The 22,011-nt window shown below is 38.3% G+C and overlaps 4 pseudogenes; all 4 read right to left on the bottom strand.

Annotated features, from left to right (window-relative positions):
• Positions 1-1,983: 1,983 nt before the first annotated feature.
• LOC141552591 (RNA polymerase II subunit A C-terminal domain phosphatase SSU72 pseudogene) lies at positions 1,984-2,565 on the bottom strand (annotated as a pseudogene).
• Positions 2,566-6,038: 3,473 nt separating this feature from the next.
• Positions 6,039-6,563, bottom strand: LOC141552590 (RNA polymerase II subunit A C-terminal domain phosphatase SSU72 pseudogene; annotated as a pseudogene).
• A 7,440-nt stretch (positions 6,564-14,003) lies between these two features.
• LOC141552589 (RNA polymerase II subunit A C-terminal domain phosphatase SSU72 pseudogene) lies at positions 14,004-14,528 on the bottom strand (annotated as a pseudogene).
• A 3,585-nt stretch (positions 14,529-18,113) lies between these two features.
• Positions 18,114-18,638, bottom strand: LOC141552588 (RNA polymerase II subunit A C-terminal domain phosphatase SSU72 pseudogene; annotated as a pseudogene).
• Positions 18,639-22,011: the final 3,373 nt, after the last annotated feature.

The following is a 22,011-nucleotide window of genomic DNA, read 5'->3' as shown; positions in this document are numbered from 1 at the left end:
AAGACCTGATAATATATACACCATTTATACCAATACGCAAATTAATGTATGCCGTGAAACCATCCCAGAGTGGCAAATTTTATTGGCCAGAACTTCAAATTTTACACTCAGGTCTCCAATAAAGATAAACCGACTATTACCTAATTGGTGTTGGATTTTTAAAGGCAAGATATATATCAGTACTTTAAGGAACTTCAAGAGCAAGTGAGAAAACATCCAAGTGAGATTTATATCTTGCATGTCCATTGTCACAGTGCACTTCCAGGTCCTATTTTTTTAATGGAATTTCAAAGGCAGATTGCCTTCTAAGCATATTAGCCAGTACTACTTTATTTCAGGCAGCCTAAGAATCTCATTTTAAACATCATCAGGCTGCTCAAGTTTTACATTTCCAATTTGGGATAACCAAAGGGGAAGCTAGGAGCATAGCAAAAAACTGTACAGTTTGTCTTCCTTTCCCTACTCCTACACTTTCTCTAGGGAAGAACCCTCGTTGTTTAAGACCCAATGAATTTGGCAAATGGATGTGACCCATTATAAATCTTTTGGTGCTCTGTCTTTTATCTACATTGTAATAGACACCTTTTCAGGATTTACTTTTGCAATACCAGCAGACAAAGAGACTGCCTGAGTGATCACGGAATTCATTATACAAGCTTTTGCAATAATGGGTGTGCCAGAAACAAGAAAAACAGATAATGGACCTGCATATACTTATAAACATTTTGATCATCTTTGTGCCCAGTATTTTAAATTTTCTGGCATACATTTTAAATTTTCAAGGACAGGCAATAGTAAAGAGGAGAAAGAGAGACAAACTACAAAAGAAAGGGGGAGCCACAGATAACCCTAGAGAACTTTTAAATTTAGCTGTATACATGATTAATTTTTTATTTATTTTTTTGTTTGTTTATTTATTTATTTATTTATTTATTTATTTATTTATTTATTTATTTATTTTTTTTTTTTGTTAAATATGCAGTCTCTAGCAGACAGGTCATATAACCCACAGAATGGGTAGTGTGCAGTGGGAGCAGCTCAACAATCTTTAGATAATTGGCAGGTGAACTGGAGAGATACATAAAGTGGTGAATAGAAGGGGCCAAATAGGTCAACTGCTTGGAGGAAAGGGTTTGCTTGTATCTGTACAGATGGAGAAGGAATCAGATGCGTGCCACTGAGCCTATTCAACTTGAGAGACAGAAGACCCTTGAAACAAAGGAAAAGACCCAAGAAACAACAGTTGGGTTCCATCACTAACAACATGTGCCTCAGGAAAAAAAAAAAAAAAAAAGCCAGAATTGACCCAAATGTGCTGATGGCAGAGGGCAGCATGGTACGATAGTTTTGTTTTGTTTTGTTTCTTTTTTTTTTTTTTTCAGATTCCAAGTTTGCACCTAGTAATTATTTCTTATAAGACTTTCCTCACTCCAGGAAATTACTTTTTTTTTTTTTTTTTTTTTTTTTTTAAGAAAAGACACAGCTAAGGAAACAAATAAGTTTGTAAAATAGAAAATAAATACTTATTAAAAGGAAAAAAAAAACATTACAATCAATACCAGAGAAAAGTGAGATGATAAAAACAAACAACATGAAGGGAATAAAAAGTACTAAGGAAAGGAATATTGGAAACTTTTTCTGGAAAAGGAGAGAATCATCAAAAAATTTGACACATGTGATTCTTTCAAGTAAGAAGGAAAGCAATTTGAGCTTCAGTAAAATCAGATTGTGTGGAGGACAATGTTCCTACTTTCCTCCTCCAATTCTGGTAACACTTCATGTGTCTTGGTTTTCACATCTTCTGTGTATACACTGACAGTATACACTGTCAGTGTATACACTGACAGGCTCCTACAATGGCTTTTAACTCTTTGTCCTGAATAAACATAAATCCCATGGAATGGCTGGTTTCTGGCTGGTATCCTGGTTTCTTGAGTAGACCTAGACTTTTTTCAAATCTGAAGAAAAAAGCGAGTTTGGGCATCAGTAAAAACAGAGTGTATGGAGCCAAGTCCTATCACTTGTGTCCTCTAATTTCAGTAACAGTTCATCTATCTCAGTTTCCAAGTCTTCCATCTGCTGTATACACTGATAGAGCTCACAGATGAGAAAGGCTCCTAGACTGGCTTCTTCATTGTCCTTAATTTCCACATTAATGACATGCACTGGCCTCAGACTCTCTTGATCTCTGGAAAATAAATGTTCTAGGACCTTGTCATAGACTCTCTCTTCACAGGTAAAGATGACATCAAACTCATCCCTGCAGTTTTGGAAGCTCTCGGGCCGGCGTTTGTTTTTCTTCTTTCTTTTCAACATGTTCAAAGCCCCATTCTTGGTATAGAGCTCTTGGTCCTTCTTAAAAAGATCATTGTACATCTGATGATAGGTCATTTTGTAATCATAAACAATAGGCTGGTGTGCTGTGGGTCCAGGTAGACTTACAGAATTTCCTTCTTCAATAGATCTGACTTGGAATCCTCTTTGTTTGAGGATATGGTGAGCCTCCATGCTCCGGTTCTGGTTACTAGAGCACACCACAGCCACTTTCAGGGGAGAAGAGGGCATGATAGTGATGAGAGCACCTGGATCTAGAAGGTTGGGGAAAGCAGCAGGGAAAAAGGAGGCGGTGGTAACCAGTGGACAGCTAAAGCTACAACCTCAGCTGGGCAAGCAGAATGGAGTTGCACCTGCAGCCAAGAAAAATAAATATGTACCTTTTGTTGAGACCTTCCTGACTGGAGGGACAAGGCTGGGGAAAGCAGCAGCTGAGGAGCCTAGGGGATCCTTTGGAGACCTAAAGCCACAGCTTTGGCTGTAAGCAGAATGAAGCTGCACTTGCAGCCAGGCTATATATATAGTGCTTTGAGTTGACACCTTCCTGATCTCATTCTGAAAGACTGAAAATCTTAGGCCCCACCCAAGTGAAGAGTTGCTGAGGTGTCAAGCTGAGGTGTGAACTCAGGCTTCTTGAGTCAGTTGTGTTTATTATGATGTTATCACTTGCTGAGTCAAAGGATAGATTGTTCCTTGAAGGTTAACACTTTGCAACTTAGGTCCTTGTAACCTGGAGGCCAACAGACTCTGGCACTGAAAGACTTCTAAAAGATGAATTTTGATGAATCAGTTTGGGGTAGAAAACTAGAGAATGCATGATTAAACTTGAAATGCTTCAAGATGGGCATGATGTACTTCTTAGATCAGGTATTTTTAACAGAGCCCAGAGGAATTAGAATGTAAAAATTATTATGTTTCAATTTAATTTCTTTTTTTTTTATAATTTTATTGATTTAGATAATTGCTCTGAGATGATTTCCATAGACTTTAACAGACTGAAAAATGTGTCACAGAAAACCAAAAGGTTAAAAATTCTTGATTTAGATCTTTTGTGTACCCTAAATGATTTCCTTTCTATCAACAGATTTTCTAACAAGATTTCAACATCAAGTAGATGAGAGAAACAAGAGAAATTGCATTGACAGAACAATGTGCTCACATCAATAGGGATAAATGTTGTTGTTTGTATTTGGTTTTGGTTGTTTGTCCTTCATAATCAATGAATATCCTGGAAGTCATACAAGTGAGCTGCATTTAAGTGAGTTTTGAGGAGTGTCCAATCTCACTTTCTCTTCTAGAGCTGCATCTACCCAGTGGTATAGTATAGATCCATACAAAAGCAGATAACCCTGGAGGCTTGAAGTTATGTTGAGGTAATGACTTTGGCATCCAAGAAGTTTTCCAAGTCCAGCTCCCAAGGAAATTCAAGAAATGATGGTCTGGTCATTGTTTATTTGTTTTTCTTTTCAGAAATAAGTTGGATGAGATGGCATGTGAGATCTTTCTCCTCCAGGAAAACAACTTGAAAGCCCTTGGAAATATTGGGTTTGCTACAAAAGAGCCCCCCCCACCAGCAGTTCTTCATTAAGGAGAAAGTGTGATAGAGTGGGTGAACATCCCAGAACAACCAGAACAAAGCCTTATTCCTTACCAATACTTGTGGCTGGAATTTTATTAGAAGCCATTAAGTAATCAGTGCAATTATCAGGGATAAGACCTGATAATATATACACCATTTATACCAATACGCAAATTAATGTATGCCGTGAAACCATCCCAGAGTGGCAAATTTTATTGGCCAGAACTTCAAATTTTACACTCAGGTCTCCAATAAAGATAAACCGACTATTACCTAATTGGTGTTGGATTTTTAAAGGCAAGATATATATCAGTACTTTAAGGAACTTCAAGAGCAAGTGAGAAAACATCCAAGTAAGATTTATATCTTGCATGTCCATTGTCACAGTGCACTTCCAGGTCCTATTTTTTTAATGGAATTTCAAAGGCAGATTGCCTTCTAAGCATATTAGGCAGTACTACTTTATTTCAGGCAGCCTAAGAATCTCATTTTAAACATCATCAGGCTGCTCAAGTTTTACATTTCCAATTTGGGATAACCAAAGGGGAAGCTAGGAGCATAGCAAAAAACTGTACAGTTTGTCTTCCTTTCCCTACTCCTACACTTTCTCTAGGGAAGAACCCTCGTTGTTTAAGACCCAATGAATTTGGCAAATGGATGTGACCCATTATAAATCTTTTGGTGCTCTGTCTTTTATCTACATTGTAATAGACACCTTTTCAGGATTTACTTTTGCAATACCAGCAGACAAAGAGACTGCCTGAGTGATCACGGAATTCATTATACAAGCTTTTGCAATTATGGGTGTGCCAGAAACAAGAAAAACAGATAATGGACCTGCATATACTTATAAACATTTTGATCATCTTTGTGCCCAGTATTTTAAATTTTCTGGCATACATTTTAAATTTTCAAGGACAGGCAATAGTAAAGAGGAGAAAGAGAGACAAACTACAAAAGAAAGGGGGAGCCACAGATAACCCTAGAGAACTTTTAAATTTAGCTGTATACATGATTAATTTTTTATTTATTTTTTTGTTTGTTTATTTATTTATTTATTTATTTATTTGTTTGTTTGTTTGTTTGTTTGTTTATTTATTTATTTATTTTTGTTAGATATGCAGTCTCTAGCAGACAGGTCATATAACCCACAGAATGGGTAGTGTCCAGTGGGAGCAGCTCAACAATCTTTAGATAATTGGCAGGTGAACTGGAGAGATACATAAAGTGGTGAATAGAAGGGGCCAAATAGGTCAACTGCTTGGAGGAAAGGGTTTGCTTGTATCTGTACAGATGGAGAAGGAATCAGATGCGTGCCACTGAGCCTATTCAACTTGAGAGACAGAAGACCCTTGAAACAAAGGAAAAGACCCAAGAAACAACAGTTGGGTTCCATCACTAACAACATGTGCCTCAGGAAAAAAAAAAAAAAAAAAGCCAGAATTGACCCAAATGTGCTGATGGCAGAGGGCAGCATGGTACGATAGTTTTGTTTTGTTTTGTTTCTTTTTTTTTTTTTCAGATTCCAAGTTTGCACCTAGTAATTATTTCTTATAAGGCTTTCCTCACTCCAGGAAATTACTTTTTTTTTTTTTTTTTTTTTTTTTTTAAGAAAAGACACAGCTAAGGAAACAAATAAGTTTGTAAAATAGAAAATAAATACTTATTAAAAGGAAAAAAAAAACATTACAATCAATACCAGAGAAAAGTGAGATGATAAAAACAAACAACATGAAGGGAATAAAAAGTACTAAGGAAAGGAATATTGGAAACTTTTTCTGGAAAAGGAGAGAATCATCAAAAAATTTGACACATGTGATTCTTTCAAGTAAGAAGGAAAGCAATTTGAGCTTCAGTAAAATCAGATTGTGTGGAGGACAATGTTCCTACTTTCCTCCTCCAATTCTGGTAACACTTCATGTGTCTTGGTTTTCACATCTTCTGTGTATACACTGACAGTATACACTGTCAGTGTATACACTGACAGGCTCCTACAATGGCTTTTAACTCTTTGTCCTGAATGTTCACATAAATCCCATGGAATGGCTGGTTTCTGGCTGGTATCCTGGTTTCTTGAGTAGACCTAGACTTTTTTCAAATCTGAAGAAAAAAGCGAGTTTGGGCATCAGTAAAAACAGAGTGTATGGAGCCAAGTCCTATCACTTGTGTCCTCTAATTTCAGTAACAGTTCATCTATCTCAGTTTCCAAGTCTTCCATCTGCTGTATACACTGATAGAGCTCACAGATGAGAAAGGCTCCTAGACTGGCTTCTTCATTGTCCTTAATTTCCACATTAATGACATGCACTGGCCTCAGACTCTCTTGATCTCTGGAAAATAAATGTTCTAGTACCTTGTCATAGACTCTCTCTTCACAGGTAAAGATGACATCAAACTCATCCCTGCAGTTTTGGAAGCTCTCGGGCCGGCGTTTGTTTTTCTTCTTTCTTTTCAACATGTTCAAAGCCCCATTCTTGGTATAGAGCTCTTGGTCCTTCTTAAAAAGATCATTGTACATCTGATGATAGGTCATTTTGTAATCATAAACAATAGGTTGGTGTGCTGTGGGTCCAGGTAGACTTACAGAATTTCCTTCTTCAATAGATCTGACTTGGAATCCTCTTTGTTTGAGGATATGGTGAGCCTCCATGCTCCGGTTCTGGTTACTAGAGCACACCACAGCCACTTTCAGGGGAGAAGAGGGCATGATAGTGATGAGAGCACCTGGATCTAGAAGGTTGGGGAAAGCAGCAGGGAAAAAGGAGGCGGTGGTAACCAGTGGACAGCTAAAGCTACAACCTCAGCTGGGCAAGCAGAATGGAGTTGCACCTGCAGCCAAGAAAAATAAATATGTACCTTTTGTTGAGACCTTCCTGACTGGAGGGACAAGGCTGGGGAAAGCAGCAGCTTGAAGAGACTAGCTTGAGACTTTCCTGACTGGAGGGACAAGGCTGGGGAAACCAACAGCTGAGGAGCCTAGGGGATCCTTTGGAGACCTAAAGCCACAGCTTTGGCTGTAAGCAGAATGAAGCTGCACTTGCAGCCAGGCTATATATATAGTGCTTTGAGTTGACACCTTCCTGATCTCATTCTGAAAGACTGAAAATCTTAGGCCCCACCCAAGTGAAGAGTTGCTGAGGTGTCAAGCTGAGGTGTGAACTCAGGCTTCTTGAGTCAGTTGTGTTTATTATGATGTTATCACTTGCTGAGTCAAAGGATAGATTGTTCCTTGAAGGTTAACACTTTGCAACTTAGGTCCTTGTAACCTGGAGGCCAACAGACTCTGGCACTGAAAGACTTCTAAAAGATGAATTTTGATGAATCAGTTTGGGGTAGAAAACTAGAGAATGCATGATTAAACTTGAAATGCTTCAAGATGGGCATGATGTACTTCTTAGATCAGGTATTTTTAACAGAGCCCAGAGGAATTAGAATGTAAAAATTATTATGTTTCAATTTAATTTCTTTTTTTTTTATAATTTTATTGATTTAGATAATTGCTCTGAGATGATTTCCATAGACTTTAACAGACTGAAAAATGTGTCACAGAAAACCAAAAGGTTAAAAATTCTTGATTTAGATCTTTTGTGTACCCTAAATGATTTCCTTTCTATCAACAGATTTTCTAACAAGATTTCAACATCAAGTAGATGAGAGAAACAAGAGAAATTGCATTGACAGAACAATGTGCTCACATCAATAGGGATAAATGTTGTTGTTTGTATTTGGTTTTGGGTGTTTGTCCTTCCTAATCAATGAATATCCTGGAAGTCATACAAGTGAGCTGCATTTAAGTGAGTTTTGAGGAGTGTCCAATCTCACTTTCTCTTCTAGAGCTGCATCTACCCAGTGGTATAGTATAGATCCATACAAAAGCAGATAACCCTGGAGGCTTGAAGTTATGTTGAGGTAATGACTTTGGCATCCAAGAAGTTTTCCAAATCCAGCTCCCAAGGAAATTCAAGAAATGATGGTCTGGTCATTGTTTATTTGTTTTTCTTTTCAGAAATAAGTTGGATGAGATGACATGTGTAAGGGCCCTTTAAATGGGCGGACACAGTGCATCGGGATTGAGGCCCAGAAGTAATTTCTGTGGATATTAGGACTGCCCTTGGGCGGGATCCTGGCCATATTGAGATACTTTTGTAATGGGTGACTCTCTCGCTGATTGGCTGTGTGTGTGACCTCACAGGCCCTATATAAGCCCACTGCAGGCAGCAACCGCCCTCTTTAACCTCCTGCTGTTCACCCTGGCTCCCTAGCTGGGTGGCCAAGCCAAGATGGGTAGCCGAAAGAGGTAAGGATTTTGGTAGTGAACACATGGGTCTTCTGACCAGGTGTTCACTCGGGAACCAACAAGTCAGGGCATCAGTCAGGGCATTATGTGAGTAGGTATAATAAAGGCTTTTAAGATTACATGTGGTTGTTCTTGAGTGCGCTACCGGTTACTAAGCTATAGATTCAAGAGATTGTGGCCAGAGACCTTAGAAGGCCTCAGAGGAGGCGAGCCGGGTAGAGCTCACACTGCAAAGGACAGTGGTCAAAGGTACTCTGGGGGGTCTAGGACAGACTAGTAATTGTAACTGCCAGGAGAGCACGTTACAAATGGCGCTCAACGTGGACGCATCAGGAATTAATCAGGTTTTGAAAATATTTAATATTCAGAATTAAGATTCTGAAAGATCCGGTAGAAACGCCACTTAAGAGGGAAGACAGAGAAGCAATATGGACCCAGGTAAATCTGGGATCAGACTCAAGGACACAGCTAAACATAATGCTTATATCAAGAGGTTAAAGAGCCAGATGGAAGATCTTTTAACAAAGATCACCACTGAAGAACAGCAGGAAGCTTGTAATCAAGCTCCACAAAGGCTATCCCCACACCCAGTAAATAGAGCTAGGAGAGGGAGCAACCTAGAGCTAATGCGATTGTATGACAGTAGAGAGTATAAAATGCCACAGCAAGAGTTGCTGGAATTGCAGGTTAAACTACAGATGGAGATAGAGAAAGAAGAAAAAGCTAGGTTACTACAGATAGAACAGGAAGAGTTCAAACCAGTGGCAGAAACTAAGGAAGGAAATAAACGAATCACATGGACTTCAGTTGTAAAAATTCTTCTTAGCGTTTTGTTGGTTTACCTCCTGCATTGTTGTTTTAAGGAATTTATTGATTACTCTTCCATTGAGAAGAAGTTTAGTTCTTTTTATGTGCAAAGCTCAGGTTTGATTTGGAATCAGCCTTTGGGGAATTTTCCAATTCTTCTTCCCTCTGCCTCACCTTCTTGGGCCAAGGGAGAAGGGGGAGGAGGAAAAGGAAGGGCGATAATACCATCAGCACTGCCCATTAATCCATTCAAAACTCCTGTGTCTTTTCAAAGGACCGGAGTAGGCTTTATGCCCCAAGGCAAAAAGGAATTGTGGGGTATTGAGTATAATCAGAAAAGTTTTAAAAATACAGTTCAGTTAATTTCTAAGAAACCTTACAGGGATAAGATCTTGCAGTTAGAGAGAGTAGAATTTTATACTTGTAAAACTGCTAGGATCGTCTTTGGAGAGTTGGAACTCCTCTTTTCTTACCTCGTGGATTTTCCACTTCCACAGGTGAGCTTGATTTCCCAACCCCCTACGGGTACTTATAAAACAGTGTTTATGTTTAGAATGGGTTGGAAAATTGCTATTTTAATCACTAGAATAAATACACAGTGTGTGATCTTTGACCCAGGAGGAAAAGTAATATCAGATTTATTGATTCACACTCCTGGAGTACAATTCGGTATCAGAAATTCAAACTTTGATTTTTAGGCAAAAGAATTCAGGGATATAGCCGAGTGTTCTAGTAAAGTCATTACTGCACAGACTATTCCCAAGATCTTCTCTTCTAAACAAGAGAAGGGAATTTTGGGATATGTGATTGCTTACAATTTTTAAATTTTGATTTTACATTTTTAAACATTTTTGATTTTACATCTTCAAAGTATTTTGATTTTACATTTTAAAGTTATTTTGGTTTTATATTTTTAATCTATTTTGGTTTTACACTTTTAAATTATTTTGGTTTTACATTTTTAAATTCTTTGCCTTTTACCTTAGCAATGCACTTCGGGCATACACAGAAAGTGCAGCTAAGTGACAGACTGACTTTTGTCTGACTTGTTAATCTTTTTGACAACAACTTTGTTTCCACTGTGATGTGGAAAGGCCTGGATGGCATTTGGAAAGGCCCAAGTTGGGCCCCGGGGACATTCCTTCCTAGGTGCAGATCCAGCAGCAGAGTTCATCCCCACGAGAGACATTTGTAACCTGGGGATCCAAGAGAAGGACCAGACAACAGTCCAGAGAGACCAGCCAGATGTCCGCAGCCCTTCAGACGCTGATAGCAGCGATGCCCCTCCTGACCGTGACACCAGAGACAGCAGACAGTTCCAGTGTTGCAGCTGAAATGGACTGTTTTGGGTGATACGCAATATAAAGACTGTAAATGGACAATGGGCCTGCTTGCTTCTCCCGTGGCCACTTGCCATATGGTGGCCTGGGAAGAGGCTTTGCCCTATGCTTTCTATTGAAGGACTATGCTTTTAAATTAGTGGGTGAAAAACCAACACACCCACCTGCCATTGTTATTGAGACAATGTTACTGGACATGACTTTGCTTATGTGCACCTGTGAAACTAGAATTGTTCTAGAATTGTGAAAAGTGCAATAGAGAATTGTGATAAGCTAGAATTGTTCTAGAATTGTGAAAAGTGCAATTGAGAATTGTGATAAACTAGAATTGCTCTAGGATTGTGAAAAGTGCAATAGAGAATTGTGATAAGCTAGAATTGTTCTAGAATTGTGAAAAGTGCACTTGAGAATTGTGATAAACTAGAATTGTTCTAGGAGTGTGAAAAGTGCAACAGAAAATTGTAAGAAACTAGAATTGGTCTAGAACTGTGATAAATGTAACTAGAATTGTGACAACCTACCTACTGATATTTGTTAACTAGAATTGTGATGTTTTACCTTGTTGACTTCCCACCTCAGTGTTGACATCCTACCTCATTGGCATCCAACCTCTTTGGCTTATTATCTCGAGTATGACTTTGATGAATGGGTTGAACACTTGGGCCACTGTTGAGCCTGGTTCTCATTGTCATACTTCTGTTTACTGATTTGCTGCTTTGTACCTCCTTGGGCATAACACTCTGTCATCTCATGGATCAAGTGAACTATAGCTGGTGCTAAAAGTTTAGCTTGGTGAGATGTGCGGTTCCCACAAAACAAGAGAAAGGGAATTGTAAGGGCCCTTTAAATGGGCGGACACAGTGCATCGGGATTGAGGCCCAGAAGTAATTTCTGTGGATATTAGGACTGCCCTTGGGCGGGATCCTGGCCATATTGAGATACTTTTGTAATGGGTGACTCTCTCGCTGATTGGCTGTGTGTGTGACCTCACAGGCCCTATATAAGCCCACTGCAGGCAGCAACCGCCCTCTTTAACCTCCTGCTGTTCACCCTGGCTCCCTAGCTGGGTGGCCAAGCCAAGATGGGTAGCCGAAAGAGGTAAGGATTTTGGTAGTGAACACATGGGTCTTCTGACCAGGTGTTCACTCGGGAACCAACAAGTCAGGGCATCAGTCAGGGCATTATGTGAGTAGGTATAATAAAGGCTTTTAAGATTACATGTGGTTGTTCTTGAGTGCGCTACCGGTTACTAAGCTATAGATTCAAGAGATTGTGGCCAGAGACCTTAGAAGGCCTCAGAGGAGGCGAGCCGGGTAGAGCTCACACTGCAAAGGACAGTGGTCAAAGGTACTCTGGGGGGTCTAGGACAGACTAGTAATTGTAACTGCCAGGAGAGCACGTTACAGACATGTGAGATCTTTCTCCTCCAGGAAAACAACTTGAAAGCCCTTGGAAATATTGGGTTTGCTACAAAAGAGCCCCCCCCACCAGCAGTTCTTCATTAAGGAGAAAGTGTGATAGAGTGGGTGAACATCCCAGAACAACCAGAACAAAGCCTTATTCCTTACCAATACTTGTGGCTAGAATTTTATTAGAAGCCATTAAGTAATCAGTGCAATTATCAGGGATAAGACCTGATAATATATACACCATTTATACCAATACGCAAATTAATGTATGCCGTGAAACCATCCCAGAGTGGCAAATTTTATTGGCCAGAACTTCAAATTTTACACTCAGGTCTCCAATAAAGATAAACCGACTATTACCTAATTGGTGTTGGATTTTTAAAGGCAAGATATATATCAGTACTTTAAGGAACTTCAAGAGCAAGTGAGAAAACATCCAAGTAAGATTTATATCTTGCATGTCCATTGTCACAGTGCACTTCCAGGTCCTATTTTTTTAATGGAATTTCAAAGGCAGATTGCCTTCTAAGCATATTAGCCAGTACTACTTTATTTCAGGCAGCCTAAGAATCTCATTTTAAACATCATCAGGCTGCTCAAGTTTTACATTTGCAATTTGGGATAACCAAAGGGGAAGCTAGGAGCATAGCAAAAAACTGTACAGTTTGTCTTCCTTTCCCTACTCCTACACTTTCTCTAGGGAAGAACCCTCGTTGTTTAAGACCCAATGAATTTGGCAAATGGATGTGACCCATTATAAATCTTTTGGTGCTCTGTCTTTTATCTACATTGTAATAGACACCTTTTCAGGATTTACTTTTGCAATACCAGCAGACAAAGAGACTGCCTGAGTGATCACGGAATTCATTATACAAGCTTTTGCAATTATGGGTGTGCCAGAAACAAGAAAAACAGATAATGGACCTGCATATACTTATAAACATTTTGATCATCTTTGTGCCCAGTATTTTAAATTTTCTGGCATACATTTTAAATTTTCAAGGACAGGCAATAGTAAAGAGGAAAAAGAGAGACAAACTACAAAAGAAAGGGGGAGCCACAGATAACCCTAGAGAACTTTTAAATTTAGCTGTATACATGATTAATTTTTTATTTATTTTTGTGTTTGTTTGTTTATTTATTTATTTATTTATTTGTTTATTTATTTATTTATTTATTTGTTTGTTTATTTATTTATTTATTTATTTATTTATTTATTTTGTTAAATATGCACTCTCTAGTAGACAGGTCATATAACCCACAGAATGGGTAGTGTCCAGTGGGAGCAGCTCAACAATCTTTAGATAATTGGCAGGTGAACTGGAGAGATACATAAAGTGGTGAATAGAAGGGGCCAAATAGGTCAACTGCTTGGAGGAAAGGGTTTGCTTGTATCTGTACAGATGGAGAAGGAATCAGATGCGTGCCACTGAGCCTATTCAACTTGAGAGACAGAAGACCCTTGAAACAAAGGAAAAGACCCAAGAAACAACAGTTGGGTTCCATCACTAACAACATGTGCCTCAGGAAAAAAAAAAAAAAAAAAGCCAGAATTGACCCAAATGTGCTGATGGCAGAGGGCAGCATGGTACGATAGTTTTGTTTTGTTTTGTTTCTTTTTTTTTTTTTTTCAGATTCCAAGTTTGCACCTAGTAATTATTTCTTATAAGACTTTCCTCACTCCAGGAAATTACTTTTTTTTTTTTTTTTTTTTTTTTTTTAAGAAAAGACACAGCTAAGGAAACAAATAAGTTTGTAAAATAGAAAATAAATACTTATTAAAAGGAAAAAAAATACATTACAATCAATACCAGAGAAAAGTGAGATGATAAAAACAAACAACATGAAGGGAATAAAAAGTACTAAGGAAAGGAATATTGGAAACTTTTTCTGGAAAAGGAGAGAATCATCAAAAAATTTGACACATGTGATTCTTTCAAGTAAGAAGGAAAGCAATTTGAGCTTCAGTAAAATCAGATTGTGTGGAGGACAATGTTCCTACTTTCCTCCTCCAATTCTGGTAACACTTCATGTGTCTTGGTTTTCACATCTTCTGTGTATACACTGACAGTATACACTGTCAGTGTATACACTGACAGGCTCCTACAATGGCTTTTAACTCTTTGTCCTGAATGTTCACATAAATCCCATGGAATGGCTGGTTTCTGGCTGGTATCCTGGTTTCTTGAGTAGACCTAGACTTTTTTCAAATCTGAAGAAAAAAGCGAGTTTGGGCATCAGTAAAAACAGAGTGTATGGAGCCAAGTCCTATCACTTGTGTCCTCTAATTTCAGTAACAGTTCATCTATCTCAGTTTCCAAGTCTTCCATCTGCTGTATACACTGATAGAGCTCACAGATGAGAAAGGCTCCTAGACTGGCTTCTTCATTGTCCTTAATTTCCACATTAATGACATGCACTGGCCTCAGACTCTCTTGATCTCTGGAAAATAAATGTTCTAGTACCTTGTCATAGACTCTCTCTTCACAGGTAAAGATGACATCAAACTCATCCCTGCAGTTTTGGAAGCTCTCGGGCCGGCGTTTGTTTTTCTTCTTTCTTTTCAACATGTTCAAAGCCCCATTCTTGGTATAGAGCTCTTGGTCCTTCTTAAAAAGATCATTGTACATCTGATGATAGGTCATTTTGTAATCATAAACAATAGGCTGGTGTGCTGTGGGTCCAGGTAGACTTACAGAATTTCCTTCTTCAATAGATCTGACTTGGAATCCTCTTTGTTTGAGGATATGGTGAGCCTCCATGCTCCGGTTCTGGTTACTAGAGCACACCACAGCCACTTTCAGGGGAGAAGAGGGCATGATAGTGATGAGAGCACCTGGATCTAGAAGGTTGGGGAAAGCAGCAGGGAAAAAGGAGGCGGTGGTAACCAGTGGACAGCTAAAGCTACAACCTCAGCTGGGCAAGCAGAATGGAGTTGTACCTGCAGCCAAGAAAAATAAATATGTACCTTTTGTTGAGACCTTCCTGACTGGAGGGACAAGGCTGGGGAAAGCAGCAGCTTGAAGAGACTAGCTTGAGACTTTCCTGACTGGAGGGACAAGGCTGGGGAAACCAACAGCTGAGGAGCCTAGGGGATCCTTTGGAGACCTAAAGCCACAGCTTTGGCTGTAAGCAGAATGAAGCTGCACTTGCAGCCAGGCTATATATATAGTGCTTTGAGTTGACACCTTCCTGATCTCATTCTGAAAGACTGAAAATCTTAGGCCCCACCCAAGTGAAGAGTTGCTGAGGTGTCAAGCTGAGGTGTGAACTCAGGCTTCTTGAGTCAGTTGTGTTTATTATGATGTTATCACTTGCTGAGTCAAAGGATAGATTGTTCCTTGAAGGTTAACACTTTGCAACTTAGGTCCTTGTAACCTGGAGGCCAACAGACTCTGGCACTGAAAGACTTCTAAAAGATGAATTTTGATGAATCAGTTTGGGGTAGAAAACTAGAGAATGCATGATTAAACTTGAAATGCTTCAAGATGGGCATGATGTACTTCTTAGATCAGGTATTTTTAACAGAGCCCAGAGGAATTAGAATGTAAAAATTATTATGTTTCAATTTAATTTCTTTTTTTTTTATAATTTTATTGATTTAGATAATTGCTCTGAGATGATTTCCATAGACTTTAACAGACTGAAAAATGTGTCACAGAAAACCAAAAGGTTAAAAATTCTTGATTTAGATCTTTTGTGTACCCTAAATGATTTCCTTTCTATCAACAGATTTTCTAACAAGATTTCAACATCAAGTAGATGAGAGAAACAAGAGAAATTGCATTGACAGAACAATGTGCTCACATCAATAGGGATAAATGTTGTTGTTTGTATTTGGTTTTGGGTGTTTGTCCTTCCTAATCAATGAATATCCTGGAAGTCATACAAGTGAGCTGCATTTAAGTGAGTTTTGAGGAGTGTCCAATCTCACTTTCTCTTCTAGAGCTGCATCTACCCAGTGGTATAGTATAGATCCATACAAAAGCAGATAACCCTGGAGGCTTGAAGTTATGTTGAGGTAATGACTTTGGCATCCAAGAAGTTTTCCAAGTCCAGCTCCCAAGGAAATTCAAGAAATGATGGTCTGGTCATTGTTTATTTGTTTTTCTTTTCAGAAATAAGTTGGATGAGATGGCATGTGAGATCTTTCTCCTCCAGGAAAACAACTTGAAAGCCCTTGGAAATATTGGGTTTGCTACAAAAGAGCCCCCCCCACCAGCAGTTCTTCATTAAGGAGAAAGTGTGATAGAGTGGGTGAACATCCCAGAACAACCAGAACAAAGCCTTATTCCTTACCAATACTTGTGGCTAGAATTTTATTAGAAGCCATTAAGTAATCAGTGCAATTATCAGGGATAAGACCTGATAATATATACACCATTTATACCAATACGCAAATTAATGTATGCCGTGAAACCATCCCAGAGTGGCAAATTTTATTGGCCAGAACTTCAAATTTTACACTCAGGTCTCCAATAAAGATAAACCGACTATTACCTAATTGGTGTTGGATTTTTAAAGGCAAGATATATATCAGTACTTTAAGGAACTTCAAGAGCAAGTGAGAAAACATCCAAGTAAGATTTATATCTTGCATGTCCATTGTCACAGTGCACTTCCAGGTCCTATTTTTTTAATGGAATTTCAAAGGCAGATTGCCTTCTAAGCATATTAGCCAGTACTACTTTATTTCAGGCAGCCTAAGAATCTCATTTTAAACATCATCAGGCTGCTCAAGTTTTACATTTCCAATTTGGGATAACCAAAGGGGAAGCTAGGAGCATAGCAAAAAACTGTACAGTTTGTCTTCCTTTCCCTACTCCTACACTTTCTCTAGGGAAGAACCCTCGTTGTTTAAGACCCAATGAATTTGGCAAATGGATGTGACCCATTATAAATCTTTTGGTGCTCTGTCTTTTATCTACATTGTAATAGACACCTTTTCAGGATTTACTTTTGCAATACCAGCAGACAAAGAGACTGCCTGAGTGATCACGGAATTCATTATACAAGCTTTTGCAATTATGGGTGTGCCAGAAACAAGAAAAACAGATAATGGACCTGCATATACTTATAAACATTTTGATCATCTTTGTGCCCAGTATTTTAAATTTTCTGGCATACATTTTAAATTTTCAAGGACAGGCAATAGTAAAGAGGAGAAAGAGAGACAAACTACAAAAGAAAGGGGGAGCCACAGATAACCCTAGAGAACTTTTAAATTTAGCTGTATACATGATTAATTTTTTATTTATTTTTTTGTTTGTTTACTTATTTATTTATTTATTTATTTATTTGTTTGTTTGTTTGTTTGTTTATTTATTTATTTATTTTTGTTAGATGTGCAGTCTCTAGCAGACAGGTCATATAACCCACAGAATGGGTAGTGTCCAGTGGGAGCAGCTCAACAATCTTTAGATAATTGGCAGGTGAACTGGAGAGATACATAAAGTGGTGAATAGAAGGGGCCAAATAGGTCAACTGCTTGGAGGAAAGGGTTTGCTTGTATCTGTACAGATGGAGAAGGAATCAGATGCGTGCCACTGAGCCTATTCAACTTGAGAGACAGAAGACCCTTGAAACAAAGGAAAAGACCCAAGAAACAACAGTTGGGTTCCATCACTAACAACATGTGCCTCAGGAAAAAAAAAAAAAAAAAAAGCCAGAATTGACCCAAATGTGCTGATGGCAGAGGGCAGCATGGTACGATAGTTTTGTTTTGTTTTGTTTCTTTTTTTTTTTTTCAGATTCCAAGTTTGCACCTAGTAATTATTTCTTATAAGACTTTCCTCACTCCAGGAAATTACTTTTTTTTTTTTTTTTTTTTTTTAAGAAAAGACACAGCTAAGGAAACAAATAAGTTTGTAAAATAGAAAATAAATACTTATTAAAAGGAAAAAAAAAACATTACAATCAATACCAGAGAAAAGTGAGATGATAAAAACAAACAACATGAAGGGAATAAAAAGTACTAAGGAAAGGAATATTGGAAACTTTTTCTGGAAAAGGAGAGAATCATCAAAAAATTTGACACGTGATTCTTTCAAGTAAGAAGGAAAGCAATTTGAGCTTCAGTAAAATCAGATTGTGTGGAGGACAATGTTCCTACTTTCCTCCTCCAATTCTGGTAACACTTCATGAGTCTTGGTTTTCACATCTTCTGTGTATACACTGACAGTACACACTGTCAGTGTATACACTGACAGGCTCCTACAATGGCTTTTAACTCTTTGTCCTGAATGTTCACATAAATCCCATGGAATGGCTGGTTTCTGGCTGGTATCCTGGTTTCTTGAGTAGACCTAGACTTTTTTCAAATCTGAAGAAAAAAGCGAGTTTGGGCATCAGTAAAAACAGAGTGTATGGAGCCAAGTCCTATCACTTGTGTCCTCTAATTTCAGTAACAGTTCATCTATCTCAGTTTCCAAGTCTTCCATCTGCTGTATACACTGATAGAGCTCACAGATGAGAAAGGCTCCTAGATTGGCTTCTTCATTGTCCTTAATTTCCACATTAATGACATGCACTGGCCTCAGACTCTCTTGATCTCTGGAAAATAAATGTTCTAGTACCTTGTCATAGACTCTCTCTTCACAGGTAAAGATGACATCAAACTCATCCCTGCAGTTTTGGAAGCTCTCGGGCCGGCGTTTGTTTTTCTTCTTTCTTTTCAACATGTTCAAAGCCCCATTCTTGGTATAGAGCTCTTGGTCCTTCTTAAAAAGATCATTGTACATCTGATGATAGGTCATTTTGTAATCATAAACAATAGGCTGGTGTGCTGTGGGTCCAGGTAGACTTACAGAATTTCCTTCTTCAATAGATCTGACTTGGAATCCTCTTTTTTTGAGGATATGGTGAGCCTCCATGCTCCGGTTCTGGTTACTAGAGCACACCACAGCCACTTTCAGGGGAGAAGAGGGCATGATAGTGATGAGAGCACCTGGATCTAGAAGGTTGGGGAAAGCAGCAGGGAAAAAGGAGGCGGTGGTAACCAGTGGACAGCTAAAGCTACAACCTCAGCTGGGCAAGCAGAATGGAGTTGTACCTGCAGCCAAGAAAAATAAATATGTACCTTTTGTTGAGACCTTCCTGACTGGAGGGACAAGGCTGGGGAAAGCAGCAGCTTGAAGAGACTAGCTTGAGACTTTCCTGACTGGAGGGACAAGGCTGGGGAAACCAACAGCTGAGGAGCCTAGGGGATCCTTTGGAGACCTAAAGCCACAGCTTTGGCTGTAAGCAGAATGAAGCTGCACTTGCAGCCAGGCTATATATATAGTGCTTTGAGTTGACACCTTCCTGATCTCATTCTGAAAGACTGAAAATCTTAGGCCCCACCCAAGTGAAGAGTTGCTGAGGTGTCAAGCTGAGGTGTGAACTCAGGCTTCTTGAGTCAGTTGTGTTTATTATGATGTTATCACTTGCTGAGTCAAAGGATAGATTGTTCCTTGAAGGTTAACACTTTGCAACTTAGGTCCTTGTAACCTGGAGGCCAACAGACTCTGGCACTGAAAGACTTCTAAAAGATGAATTTTGATGAATCAGTTTGGGGTAGAAAACTAGAGAATGCATGATTAAACTTGAAATGCTTCAAGATGGGCATGATGTACTTCTTAGATCAGGTATTTTTAACAGAGCCCAGAGGAATTAGAATGTAAAAATTATTATGTTTCAATTTAATTTCTTTTTTTTTTATAATTTTATTGATTTAGATAATTGCTCTGAGATGATTTCCATAGACTTTAACAGACTGAAAAATGTGTCACAGAAAACCAAAAGGTTAAAAATTCTTGATTTAGATCTTTTGTGTACCCTAAATGATTTCCTTTCTATCAACAGATTTTCTAACAAGATTTCAACATCAAGTAGATGAGAGAAACAAGAGAAATTGCATTGACAGAACAATGTGCTCACATCAATAGGGATAAATGTTGTTGTTTGTATTTGGTTTTGGGTGTTTGTCCTTCCTAATCAATGAATATCCTGGAAGTCATACAAGTGAGCTGCATTTAAGTGAGTTTTGAGGAGTGTCCAATCTCACTTTCTCTTCTAGAGCTGCATCTACCCAGTGGTATAGTATAGATCCATACAAAAGCAGATAACCCTGGAGGCTTGAAGTTATGTTGAGGTAATGACTTTGGCATCCAAGAAGTTTTCCAAGTCCAGCTCCCAAGGAAATTCAAGAAATGATGGTCTGGTCATTGTTTATTTGTTTTTCTTTTCAGAAATAAGTTGGATGAGATGGCATGTGAGATCTTTCTCCTCCAGGAAAACAACTTGAAAGCCCTTGGAAATATTGGGTTTGCTACAAAAGAGCCCCCCCCACCAGCAGTTCTTCATTAAGGAGAAAGTGTGATAGAGTGGGTGAACATCCCAGAACAACCAGAACAAAGCCTTATTCCTTACCAATACTTGTGGCTAGAATTTTATTAGAAGCCATTAAGTAATCAGTGCAATTATCAGGGATAAGACCTGATAATATATACACCATTTATACCAATACGCAAATTAATGTATGCCGTGAAACCATCCCAGAGTGGCAAATTTTATTGGCCAGAACTTCAAATTTTACACTCAGGTCTCCAATAAAGATAAACCGACTATTACCTAATTGGTGTTGGATTTTTAAAGGCAAGATATATATCAGTACTTTAAGGAACTTCAAGAGCAAGTGAGAAAACATCCAAGTAAGATTTATATCTTGCATGTCCATTGTCACAGTGCACTTCCAGGTCCTATTTTTTTAATGGAATTTCAAAGGCAGATTGCCTTCTAAGCATATTAGCCAGTACTACTTTATTTCAGGCAGCCTAAGAATCTCATTTTAAACATCATCAGGCTGCTCAAGTTTTACATTTCCAATTTGGGATAACCAAAGGGGAAGCTAGGAGCATAGCAAAAAACTGTACAGTTTGTCTTCCTTTCCCTACTCCTACACTTTCTCTAGGGAAGAACCCTCGTTGTTTAAGACCCAATGAATTTGGCAAATGGATGTGACCCATTATAAATCTTTTGGTGCTCTGTCTTTTATCTACATTGTAATAGACACCTTTTCAGGATTTACTTTTGCAATACCAGCAGACAAAGAGACTGCCTGAGTGATCACGGAATTCATTATACAAGCTTTTGCAATTATGGGTGTGCCAGAAACAAGAAAAACAGATAATGGACCTGCATATACTTATAAACATTTTGATCATCTTTGTGCCCAGTATTTTAAATTTTCTGGCATACATTTTAAATTTTCAAGGACAGGCAATAGTAAAGAGGAGAAAGAGAGACAAACTACAAAAGACAGGGGGAGCCACAGATAACCCTAGAGAACTTTTAAATTTAGCTGTATACATGATTAATTTTTTATTTATTTTTTTGTTTGTTTACTTATTTATTTATTTATTTATTTATTTGTTTGTTTGTTTGTTTATTTATTTATTTATTTTTGTTAGATGTGCAGTCTCTAGCAGACAGGTCATATAACCCACAGAATGGGTAGTGTCCAGTGGGAGCAGCTCAACAATCTTTAGATAATTGGCAGGTGAACTGGAGAGATACATAAAGTGGTGAATAGAAGGGGCCAAATAGGTCAACTGCTTGGAGGAAAGGGTTTGCTTGTATCTGTACAGATGGAGAAGGAATCAGATGCGTGCCACTGAGCCTATTCAACTTGAGAGACAGAAGACCCTTGAAACAAAGGAAAAGACCCAAGAAACAACAGTTGGGTTCCATCACTAACAACATGTGCCTCAGGAAAAAAAAAAAAAAAAAAGCCAGAATTGACCCAAATGTGCTGATGGCAGAGGGCAGCATGGTACGATAGTTTTGTTTTGTTTTGTTTCTTTTTTTTTTTTTTCAGATTCCAAGTTTGCACCTAGTAATTATTTCTTATAAGACTTTCCTCACTCCAGGAAATTACTTTTTTTTTTTTTTTTTTTTTTAAGAAAAGACACAGCTAAGGAAACAAATAAGTTTGTAAAATAGAAAATAAATACTTATTAAAAGGAAAAAAAAAACATTACAATCAATACCAGAGAAAAGTGAGATGATAAAAACAAACAACATGAAGGGAATAAAAAGTACTAAGGAAAGGAATATTGGAAACTTTTTCTGGAAAAGGAGAGAATCATCAAAAAATTTGACACGTGATTCTTTCAAGTAAGAAGGAAAGCAATTTGAGCTTCAGTAAAATCAGATTGTGTGGAGGACAATGTTCCTACTTTCCTCCTCCAATTCTGGTAACACTCC

This window comes from Sminthopsis crassicaudata, chromosome 2 (genome assembly GCF_048593235.1).
Source record: "Sminthopsis crassicaudata isolate SCR6 chromosome 2, ASM4859323v1, whole genome shotgun sequence".
In the NCBI taxonomy this organism is placed as follows: Eukaryota; Metazoa; Chordata; class Mammalia; order Dasyuromorphia; family Dasyuridae; genus Sminthopsis; species Sminthopsis crassicaudata.
This window is presented reverse-complemented; position numbering and strand designations above follow the sequence as displayed.